The following is a 10,737-nucleotide window of genomic DNA, read 5'->3' on the forward strand; positions in this document are numbered from 1 at the left end:
GTATAGACAATGGTAAAGTTAGGACCATACCTTGGCCCTAGTTGTGAACCTTAGGTAATGGAGTGAGTGGAGGAGCTTTGGTGCTCTCTTGAGATCTTGTTGAATTGGTGGAAGGAGTGTGGAGGTTTGTGACAACCCGTCCCATGGACCCCATTAGCCCCCCGCTAGCTTACCCTGTGGGAAGGTTGTTAAAGGGTGGGGATCAAGGTTCGAGGAACGCCTGGCGCACCAATAACCTATTGGTGGATTGAGATATCCACAGTGATGGGTTAGGTTCGATGCCCTGCAGGGCCAACTTGGTACCTATGGGTGCAAGCTAGCGGGGGGCTAGTGGGGTCCACGGGATGGGTTGTCACAAGTCTAAGCTTAAGGATTGTGTCACTTGAAAGCATTTTCTTCTAGTGTAAAGCTTGCATGATCATTGCTGCATCTCTATATTATTTGGACTTTAATTTGATCTTTAAATTATCTTGTAGATGAACTATGAATGCTAGCTCATGGAAATTTCATTTGGGGTTAACAATCTCTAGTTGCCACTCTATTTTGATTAACCCAATCTCTTGTCATACCTTTGAACACCGACCTTTTCTTTCAAGCCTTGTGTTGATTTGTTGAGTGAGGCATCTTTGTTGATAATGCTATAGGTTGTGAAATCTTGAGAGTATTGAGAATGACAAAGAACTGGCTCTTGTTTTAGCTAGGTTTGGAATCTTTAAAACTAGCTAATAGGACTGGTTTTGTAAGAAATAGGTGGTTAGAATTTTGATTTGGGTAAAGGGTTGGAAACAAGAGAGATTAAGGGGGAGAAAAGGTATACTTGGTCAAAAGAAAAGAAAAGATTTGTTTCTAAGGTTAAGTTTGGTTAAAAGCTCTAAGTCACTGAAGAAGAAAAAGAGAAAGAAAAGTCTAGCTGATGTCTCCTAGAAAAGTCTCATCAAAAAAAAAAAGAATGCTAACCATAGTTGAATAAGAATGAGAGTTCATCAAAAGAAGTTTCAAAGAAGTAAAAAATAAATAAAAAAAGAGCTTATATTTAAAGAGAAGCCTTAGAGATATTCAAAAGTTTTAGACCATAAGTAAAGAAGAGAAGGGGTCTAAGTTGAATTAAGTTGAGTTTTGGGGTTAGAAAGAAAGAAAAGAAGGATGAGAAAAATGGTAGAAATGCTTCTGGGTGGGTAGAACATCAAGAGCTAAGATTTGTATGCCCAAATTATTCTCAGTCTTAGATTGGTTTCACAACTGTCAATTGCCAACCACCTTGTTATAACAAGCCTTTCCCCTAAACCAATTGAGCTTGATTTATTTTCCATTTGCAATATCACACCAAATACTTTAATGAATGTGAAAGAGATGTTAGATAGGATTGCAAGTCTTTGCCAATAGATAGAAGGTGAACTAGAGTGGTGCATTGTGACAAGCTTAGAAAATTATTTGTTAGCTCTTTGATTGATTGTAACACCATTGAATTACATTTAAGGACTATGGTTTGAATCCTTTGTCTCATGCTCTTAGGTTATGAGTCCCATTTTTAAACCTCTCTCTCTTGTTTTCCACTTGGTTTTTGCTAGAGGATTAGCAAAATATAAGTTTGGGGGAGTTGATATCTTGTGTTTTTATGTAGTTTTAGAGTTTAATTCTTCATTGTTTTGTGCATATTAATGAGCATTTAGGTTGTTTAGGTTGCATTTTGCATCAAGTTTGTTATCTCAGATGTTGGAGTAGAGATGTACAAGGAAAGTGTGGTTTGGAGACAAATAAGTCAATAATTAGCAATATAATGGAAGATACACATTTGGATGCACACAAGATGATTGATGATTCGGAACCAGTCTCCAGTCCCTCAAAGATCGACTCGTATGAAGACCTTTCCTTGGGATGTAGCTCCAGAATTCTTCATATAAGTTATTAGAAATTGAGTAAGATTTGCAATGGAGGTGATTTCAGGCCAATCAGATGTGTGTGTAAAGAGTTATATCTGTTTGAGTGAACGTATATACAGCCAAAGTGAGGACAGGAGCTACCAGCGGCTAGAACTAGCGGCCAAACCACGGCCGATCGAGTCCTCCATGCCACGAACAGGAGCTACCAGTGGCCAAGAGCAGCAGCCAAGTGATGGCCGATTGGACCCATCGGCCAAACGGTGGCCGGTTGAGCTCTCCACGACGACAACATGAGATAGCAGCGGCCACCACCATCGGCCAGAAGGTGACCCATGGACACCATCGGCCTTGCCAATCGGTCAAGCTGTCCCTGTGGCCGCCTAAGTCCACACTTGTTTTAGTTTTAATCCGGGTTTGACCCAGTTTGTTTTGGGTTGACCTTGGTCTTTTTCTATTTTCGTACAAATACTCTAACCCTATTAAGGGGAGACTTATCTTTTGCTTAGCTTTTGTTTTATCTTTTGTTTAGCAATTTTTAGGGTTCTTAAGCTTATCTACTCTTGGTTTGTTGAATGAATGAGTACTTCTAGGTTTTTAATATTAAGTTCATCTTTTATATTCTATAATCTACAATCTCTAATTATGATTTCACAAAGATCAAACTCATTCCTTTCTGTGATCATAACTATGAGTGAGTAGATCCTTTAGAACTTTGGGCTTGGTAGATGAGGGAGATAGATGATTGATCTTTGATGTCTAGGGGTTTATTTATGTGATTCCTATCTTGTTTAGTGTTAATAATGCTATATAGGCTTGATAATGCTTGAATCTAGACATGAGGATTTCCATGCTCATAAGGTGTTCGATGAAATTCCTGAACTAAACTATTCAAGAGCTTTGCATTCTTATCCAATGGAAATTGATGATTAGGGTGCTTAGTGGTATTTAGACTTTTTTATAATGCATGCATACCTTGTAATTACCTTTGGAAATTGTTGATTATCACTTGATTAGCATATGATCTCTATCATGGAAATGGATTGATTTGAATAAGTGTTCTTAGCCATAGGATTGTTCTTGATTGTTGCTTAGACATCTAGGATTGATTAGCTATCTCCCAAGTCATTAACCTTGCCCAAGGTTCACTTGTTTAATCTTGATTTAAAGTCTGTTCTTAGTTGTGTCCTTGTTTGTTTTGAGTTTGCATTGCTTGAATTTGTTTTGTTTTCTTTCTTTGAATCAGTTTGTTAGTTAAGATTGTTACAATAAACAAATTCTTGTTTAAGTTTAGATTAAGCAGCTTTGTGCATTCCTAGTGTGTTGATTAATGCAGATTGTGGATTGATAATTTAATTGTAGTAAAAATACTACATCAGGGACCAGAGAAACAAATGAAAGTAAGGGCAAAAAGAACAACAACACTAAATAACTGGAATTTAGGGCAAATTCATCCGAAATCATACCAATCGTCGGGGTTCTCAACTTCGGCACGAGTTTCTGGGGCTTTCCCTGTCGCGGTCGCCGGAGCCAAAGGTGGAGGATTGACCCGTAGAAGGGTCTGAAAGATGAAATTCATCAGTTTGAGATTGTCATACTTCAGCGGCTTCCGGAGTAGTACGGCGGCTGTGATTTCACAAAGATCAAACCATTTGCTTTGTGTGATCATGATGATGATTGAGTAGATCTCTTAGAACTTTGGGTTTGGTAGATTAGGGAGATAGATGATTGATTTTTGATATCTAAGGCTTTATTTATGTAACTCCTTTCTTGTTTAGTGATTATAATGCTAGATAAGCCTTGATCAAGTTAATTCTAGATATTAGAACTTCTATGCCCAGAAGGTGTTTGATGAAATTTCTGAACCAAACTATTCAAGAGCTTTGCATTCCTAGCCAATGGAAATTGATGATTAGGGTGTTTAGTGGTATAAAGACTTGATTTTAATGCATGCTTATCTTATGATTGCCTTTGGAAATTGTTGATGATTGCTTGATTTGCATAGAATCTTTATCATGGAAGTGAATTGATTTACATAAGGGTTCTGAAACATATCTTTTTGTGGTATAGACTTATGAATGAATGATGATGCAATCAGACAAACATACTTAAGCTAAAACCAAGATGAATGATCAGATTGAATGCATGGGATTTCAATTACTCTTATGCAGTTGCAGTATAAGAGATGTCAATCCATAATGAGTAAGATGCAAGTAATCAGGATGTGAACACTTATCTAAGTTAAGCCAAATATGAAAATGGTTTTGTACTAACAACCTAATGATAATGATAAAGTGCAGAATGTAAAACTACTAAGATAACAGACTAAATGCAAGGCATTAACTGAAACAAAGACGAATGCAATGAAACAAAAATTAAAGTAAAAAGATGCAGAACATAAACAAGAATTCTGAAAAGTAGCTCGAGCTAGCACTCGATCGTATGCTCGATCGAGTAGCAGGTCGAGTGGGAAGCTTCGAAGAACAGAAACAAAATAAACAATCAAACAGAGCAATATGAAAGTAAATCAAACAGAAAGCGGATAACAGTGATCAAATAGAGAAATCAATAAACACAGAAGGTCCTAAGGATGGACTTAAGCTATAATAACCTAAACTGATCAACAAAACTCCAATAACAAAGAGATAACCATAGACAATGATCCTCTAATACTTGTTAATCCATTCTCATGACAATAACAATCAAGCTTAGATACTCCTAGACCTAGTTCTCACTCACTAGCTATTACATATAAAAGCAGGCATTAAAGTTCCAGATCATCATATGTCAAAAACCATCCTATACAACCAATTTCTTGGGATAGGCACAATGATCTCTAGCATTAGTATTGTCCAGCTACTTAGAGCACCTTTATCGGGAGATTATAATTTTGAAACTCTTAGAATCTTTTAACAATAAATTGTGTACTTTTTAAAACTAAGAACTTTTTGTAGGTGAAATAAAATTATCCCCCTCCAATGGTCAGTTTCTTAATGAGATTCTTATTTTTGAAAAATATTGTTTTCAAAATAAAAATATTTGAAGTAGAACATAAATGTTTACACATTTAAAAGAGAAGGTAAAGATGAGCTTAAACTCATGAAGAGAAAGATCTGAGTTTACTCTTTCATAGATGATATAATAGCTTCATGATCTTGGACCCATCAAAACGGTAACAAGTACGCTTTCCAACAATCTCAGCAGGGAAAGCAACATCTTCGAGCATTGCTTCATGAACAGAGGTTAGAGTCCTGTTACGTGGCCTCTGAACAGCAGCACCTTTCTTGGGAGGACGCATTATCCTTCTGAATGGGATGTAATTAAATCACAACAACTTTGCGGTTTCGAGAGATATCCATGTGCCTGCAATGAGAAATCAAATTATTTTCCCTCTGTATAACAGAATGCAACCATTAAATGAGAAGGGGAAGACACTAAATAGAGCAACAAACAAAGCCTAAGAGAAGATGAATAATTCCACAAAGGAGGACAAAATTACAAACAAAGACATAAAAAAGGTATTAGTTACCTGAGCAACTTGCTCCTGGCACTCTGTTGGTTCAGCATTCTTATCCTTCTTGATCTTGTTCTAAGCGGAGAACATCTTCACAGATCCTGAATTGCAAAGAAACAAAACAAGAAAAAGGTCAGACTTTAGGCATAGGAGATTACTACTAACATAACAGGTAACCTTGTAATATACGAATCATTTCTACAAAATTCAGGAATACACATTTTAAAAGTCCATGAACACAAACTGACAGGTAATAGTTTCAACCAAAGCTGAAGGCTTTCAATATGAAGAGAACAATCTATCAAGAAGACGTACAAACAAAATTTGTTCGATTCAATCATACTAGTCTGCAGCAAAAGACAATGCTTGATAAACTACAGAGACTTAAAGTATATCTTAACCACAATAAGGCAACGAATCAGAAGCCTAATGACAGAAGCTGAATTTTTATGTCACCAGTTTACAAAGCTTTAAGATTTTAGTAGAAAACATCAACATTGCCTCTGAATCAATTTCAAATGTGATCCAAAAATTACAGTTTCTAGCCGAAGAAGAAGACATAATTTTAAAAAATCCAGTTGAACCCTAATTTCAAAAATCAATGAACACTAATTTCTGAATCCTTACTAAACAAAAATTGATTCAAAAATAAAGACAAACATACTATGAGAAAGAGATTGGTGATTGAACATCTCCGAATTAGTGAAGGAAAGGCTCCGATTTGGTGCTCTCTGATTTCATCCAACCAAGTCGTCGATTAACTCACCGAAAGTCACCGTTGAGATCCACCATCGGTGGAGAGGCTGAGCTAACGGCCAAGAACAGACGAATGGTGACCACAAATCGAATCAATCTACTCCACTTCCAACAGATCACTGAGAAATCTCAGTCATTGCGAGAGAGAGGAAAAAAAATGTAATTTTTTCACCCAACCATTTTTGAGCGCGTCGACGCTTCTTAAAGATTCTTAAACGCCAGGCTCTTCTTAGTAATATTGTCATTTTTTTTTAATTTTTAATCAGATTAAAGTTAAGATGTATGACTAAGAAGTCCGGATAAAAATGGTCTTAAACATTGGTATGATGCTAAGCAATCTAGGATCTGTTCTTACTCTCTCAGATATAAGAACAAAGCTTGATCAGTCGAAGCTATCATAACTCTCATCCAGCCTAATTCATCTCTAAGGTCCTAACACACTACTCAGATCACTAAACATGATAAATAAAATCATAAACCCAGAAATAAATAAAACTTGCATCATTAGAAAGATAAGATAAAGATCTATAATATTGAACAAAGAAATAAACTTAAATTCTCAATACCCAAAGAGTTACAGAAGCAACAAGGTAAGAAAATCTAAGGAAAATGCATAAAAAGTAGATGATGTAAACAAAAAAATAAAACTCCTAAAGAAGTAAAAACTAGTTTTTTTGTGATATTTTTCTCCCTAAAAATGGCTTGTCAACGGCCATAGTGTACAGGGGGTTTATATAGGAAGGTAGGGAAGCCCTAAAATAGCTAGAAGACAAAATAAGAAGGCGGCTCGGTCAACTCGACCATGTGCTCGGTCGAATGCATGGTCGAGTCAGGTCTTCTTCTGCTCGTTTCAGTCGGTTGAGTGTCTGGTCGAGTGTGGTGGTCGAGTGGACTTCCAGATCTTGGTTCTGCTCTGCTCTAGCTCCTTTGTCTGCTTCTCTTGATGGCTCCACTCTCCTTCAGCACTTCTCCATGCTCTATTTGGTACTAAATCACCTGTTTATGCAAGAAATAATGCAATGCAATGCAAATTCACTATAATGCATAAACAGCCCTAAAACTACTCAATTTTAACCTAACAAGGTAGTAAATCATGCAAAATGTGCAAATAAACTGAAGTAAAACAAGGTAAAATAAATGAACATCAACACCCCCAAACTTAGTCTTTGCTTGCCCTCAAACAAACAAACAAGACATAGGTTGGGAAGTGAGGTTCGAAAGTGGGATCTCAGAACCTTAAACATGCTAATAGACTAGCTAGAATCAATGTCCAAGTTACTAGTACTAGGATGCAAGGTGAATGAGCTGTATTTAAAGATTTTAGACAAGCCTTTCACAACCTTAACTGATTCAAGCCTTAGACTTCCACATTCATTCAAATCAACCATTTCCTTTAACATTTATTAAGCAAGAACATGAATCAGATTATGCAATGTTTAAACTCATTTGGCTTGGTAATAAGGGTTTAGAGACAAAAATGGTCTCTCTTTTGAGTGGGGCTTATCAACCACAAGGGTTCTCTTACAAAAAGTGGATTGAGCTTTAGAAGAAGGCTAAAGGTAAGATCACTTAGATACATACAAGAACAGAACTTTGTCTACCCAAAGGTACCCAAAGTGTTTTGTTCCTATCATTCTAATCCCATAATGTCCTAGTTCTACCCTTTAACTTCTTCTTTTCTCTTTTACCCTTTTCTCTTTTCTGTTTTTAAGTCTTAGGAGAGGTTTCTTACTTAGTTTTTCTAGTGGAATGGGGTTTTCTTTCTTATTTACTAAGGTTCTTACTCTTACTTGTTTCCCAAGTCAGAAAGCTTTTCAATAGACTCTTCTTTTCTTTCTTTCTTTTCTTTGAACAGAACCTTACTTAAAACTTTTAATACTCCCCATTCTTTCACTTAGAGTTTAAATTTGCTTTAAAACACTTCTCTCCTAAAGACTTTACCCTTTTCTTTATCTTTTCCCTCTTTTCTTTTCTCTTTTTAAACATACTAAGTCCCAACCCAGAATTTAAATCTCCTAGTCCTATCTAGTTTGAAAAATGCAAACTAGAACTACATAAGGTTTTATTCTTGTCAGTTCAAGCCTAACACTTTCTACCAAGCTCAATCCTAAAAATATGCCTCACACACACAAGATATAACAAGGCTTGAAAGAGAGGTTGGTTAAGGGTGGGGGAAACTGATTCAATAATGGAATCAGCTACTTGGATCAACAAGAGTGGTAAAAATGGAAAAGATGATCCAAATATGTGTATAAGTATCCATGAGTTTAAAGCAATGCACAAACTGATATTTAAAGGTCAATATTAGGTTCTTATAAATAGGAAATGGTTTCAAATCACAACATGCTTCAGTTTAGACAAAATGCAATTTATGAATTCTAGACTTGGTTCAATCTTATGTTTCTAACCACTCAACTAGCATACTATTAACTTGGGCATTGATCCTAGTTTAGTGAATTTAAACATGTTAACAAGGCTAAACTCATCATAGATCCCTAATGCAAATTATGCAACAATCCTATATGAAACATGCTAACAAGATCCTAATATGCAATGCAAACTACATGAACACTCTGTTTTTTAAAAGATTTTTGTGAAATTTTTTTAAATTTTTAGGTTTTTTCTATGCCTTAAATGAAATGCAAATACTAACATGATAATGATAAAAATTTGAAATAAGAAAATAGAAAACAATGTCAAATGTCATCTCAAACCCTCCCTTAAACTTAATTTACACAGTCTCTTGTGTAAGAGAAATTTGAATGAGGATTCAAGACTTAAAATAAAACTAAACAAGAAATGCAATGGTATTTATAATGAAATGGTGATTGTGGTACCTCATGGATTGTGGAAGAAGTTCTCTACAGTATCACTCATGCTGTCATAGGTGTAGTTGGGGTCTTGATTCTGACTTGGAGATGGAGAAACAGGGTACTCGACTATGGCCATCGGTTGGGACTCGATCGAGTGCTCGGTCGAGTGCTGGGTTGTATGGCTGGTCGAGTGGGCTGCTGTGGGTAGAATGGTTGACCTTGCTGCCCATAGTATTGTTGCAAGAGGGCTGGGTCCATGAAGTAATGAGGTGGAAGGGGTGGGTAAGCTTGACCATAGGGATAGGGTGGATAACCTGTAGGAGCTGAAAACCCATAGGGAGGTCTGGGCAGGTACTCGTCCGAGTACATTGGAGGTGCTTGGTCAAGTGGGTGCTCGAGTCCACTGGTCGAGTTCCCTGGAAACTGCTGTTCTGTGAGAACTGAACCTCTCTCCCTCTAAATCGGCTCATGCAGCGAGGCTCTAGCTGGTATCACCGGGTTTTCTGCTCTAGACAATGCTCTAGTTGAGCTACTCCTTCTCAAAGGTCTTGATGGTGCTGGTGATGAATCTCCACTCTTCAACTCAGCAATCTCCTTCTTTAAACCCTTGATGGACTTAGCCATCTTACCCATGTTCTTCTTCAATTTATCCATAGTCTTGCCATGCCACTTGTTCCACTTCTGTAAAAGTGTCACCCTTTTGCTTGTCTCTCTAACTCCTCTACTATCTCTTGGACTTGGTTCATAATCTTCAAAGTAAAACTGTTCTTCCCCATCCGCCATCTCCACATCTATAGCTTGGTCTTCTCTTACTTGGGTTGTACCATCAAACAAAAACTCAGCAGCTGGCCAAAAGTCAATGTTTAGCCCTTCCCTTATGGTGGTGAGTGCTTGACTAGGTAGAACAAGCTGAGTATTCCCCACTGTTGGATGCTCAAAGTTGAAAAAGGTGCTTCCCATGGTGCATCTCCTTTGCTAGAATGAGGGTGGAAGTGAGATATTGGGTGTCTATCCATCTTGGTTTGGCCTTCTCTCCTTGAAGTGGTACATTGGAAGATACTAGGATTGGAGTGATGATGCCTCCAATGGTTAGAACTCCAGTTGAGTTCCTCTTGTGTAGCTTGCTCACCCAGCTTCTATAATAGATAAATTGGTCAATGACGACCATAGCCAAATCAGTCTCCACACTACTCCCAAGGATAATGGTCCCATCTCTTGCTTGTGTGATGATCCCATAGAGTGCTACATCAATCATCTTAAGCTTTCCCTCATTCAAGTTTCCAGTTTCCTTCCTAGCAAAGAATGTGTTTGCTAAGGCCTTGTGGAAGTACCGTAGGACTGAACTCCTTATCTTTGAACTCTTGGTCTGAGAAGAAAAGTAGAGCTTGTTATCTCCAATTTTTTCCCAAACAGCAAAGAGTTCATCCTTTGGTATGATCATGTCCTCTTCACTTCCAAATTCATTCCCATTGAGTGTGGCTAGCTGCTTGAGTGACAGCTCATACTTCTTGCCCTTGATGGTGAAGTCAATGTAACCAGCTCCCATGTCTTGGCTCATTCCTGTAAAGAGATGCAACTTGATGGTGGCTAGAAGTTCACAGCTCTCTTCTCTCGATTGGGCTTGGGCTTATAGTCACTCGATTGAGTACCTCTCGTGGGCTGGTCGAGTGACCCCAAAAACCTATTTCTACAAGTCCAATTCTTCTCAAACCCATCTATACTCCCCTTAAAAAGCCTGCTCAACACAAACATGAAAGAAAAATATCAAAACTACAAG

General features: G+C 37.4%; 1 long non-coding RNA gene across 1 annotated transcript; it reads right to left on the bottom strand.

The window, feature by feature from the left end:
• On the bottom strand, window positions 4,875-6,326 carry LOC109128782. The gene is made up of 3 exons (XR_002035097.1): window positions 6,056-6,326; window positions 5,407-5,492; window positions 4,875-5,240 (listed from the first exon to the last, which is right to left on the bottom strand). It is a non-coding gene; the product is annotated as an uncharacterized LOC109128782 (long non-coding RNA).

This window comes from Camelina sativa, chromosome 14 (assembly GCF_000633955.1).
Source record: "Camelina sativa cultivar DH55 chromosome 14, Cs, whole genome shotgun sequence".
NCBI lineage: Eukaryota > Viridiplantae > Streptophyta > Magnoliopsida > Brassicales > Brassicaceae > Camelina > Camelina sativa.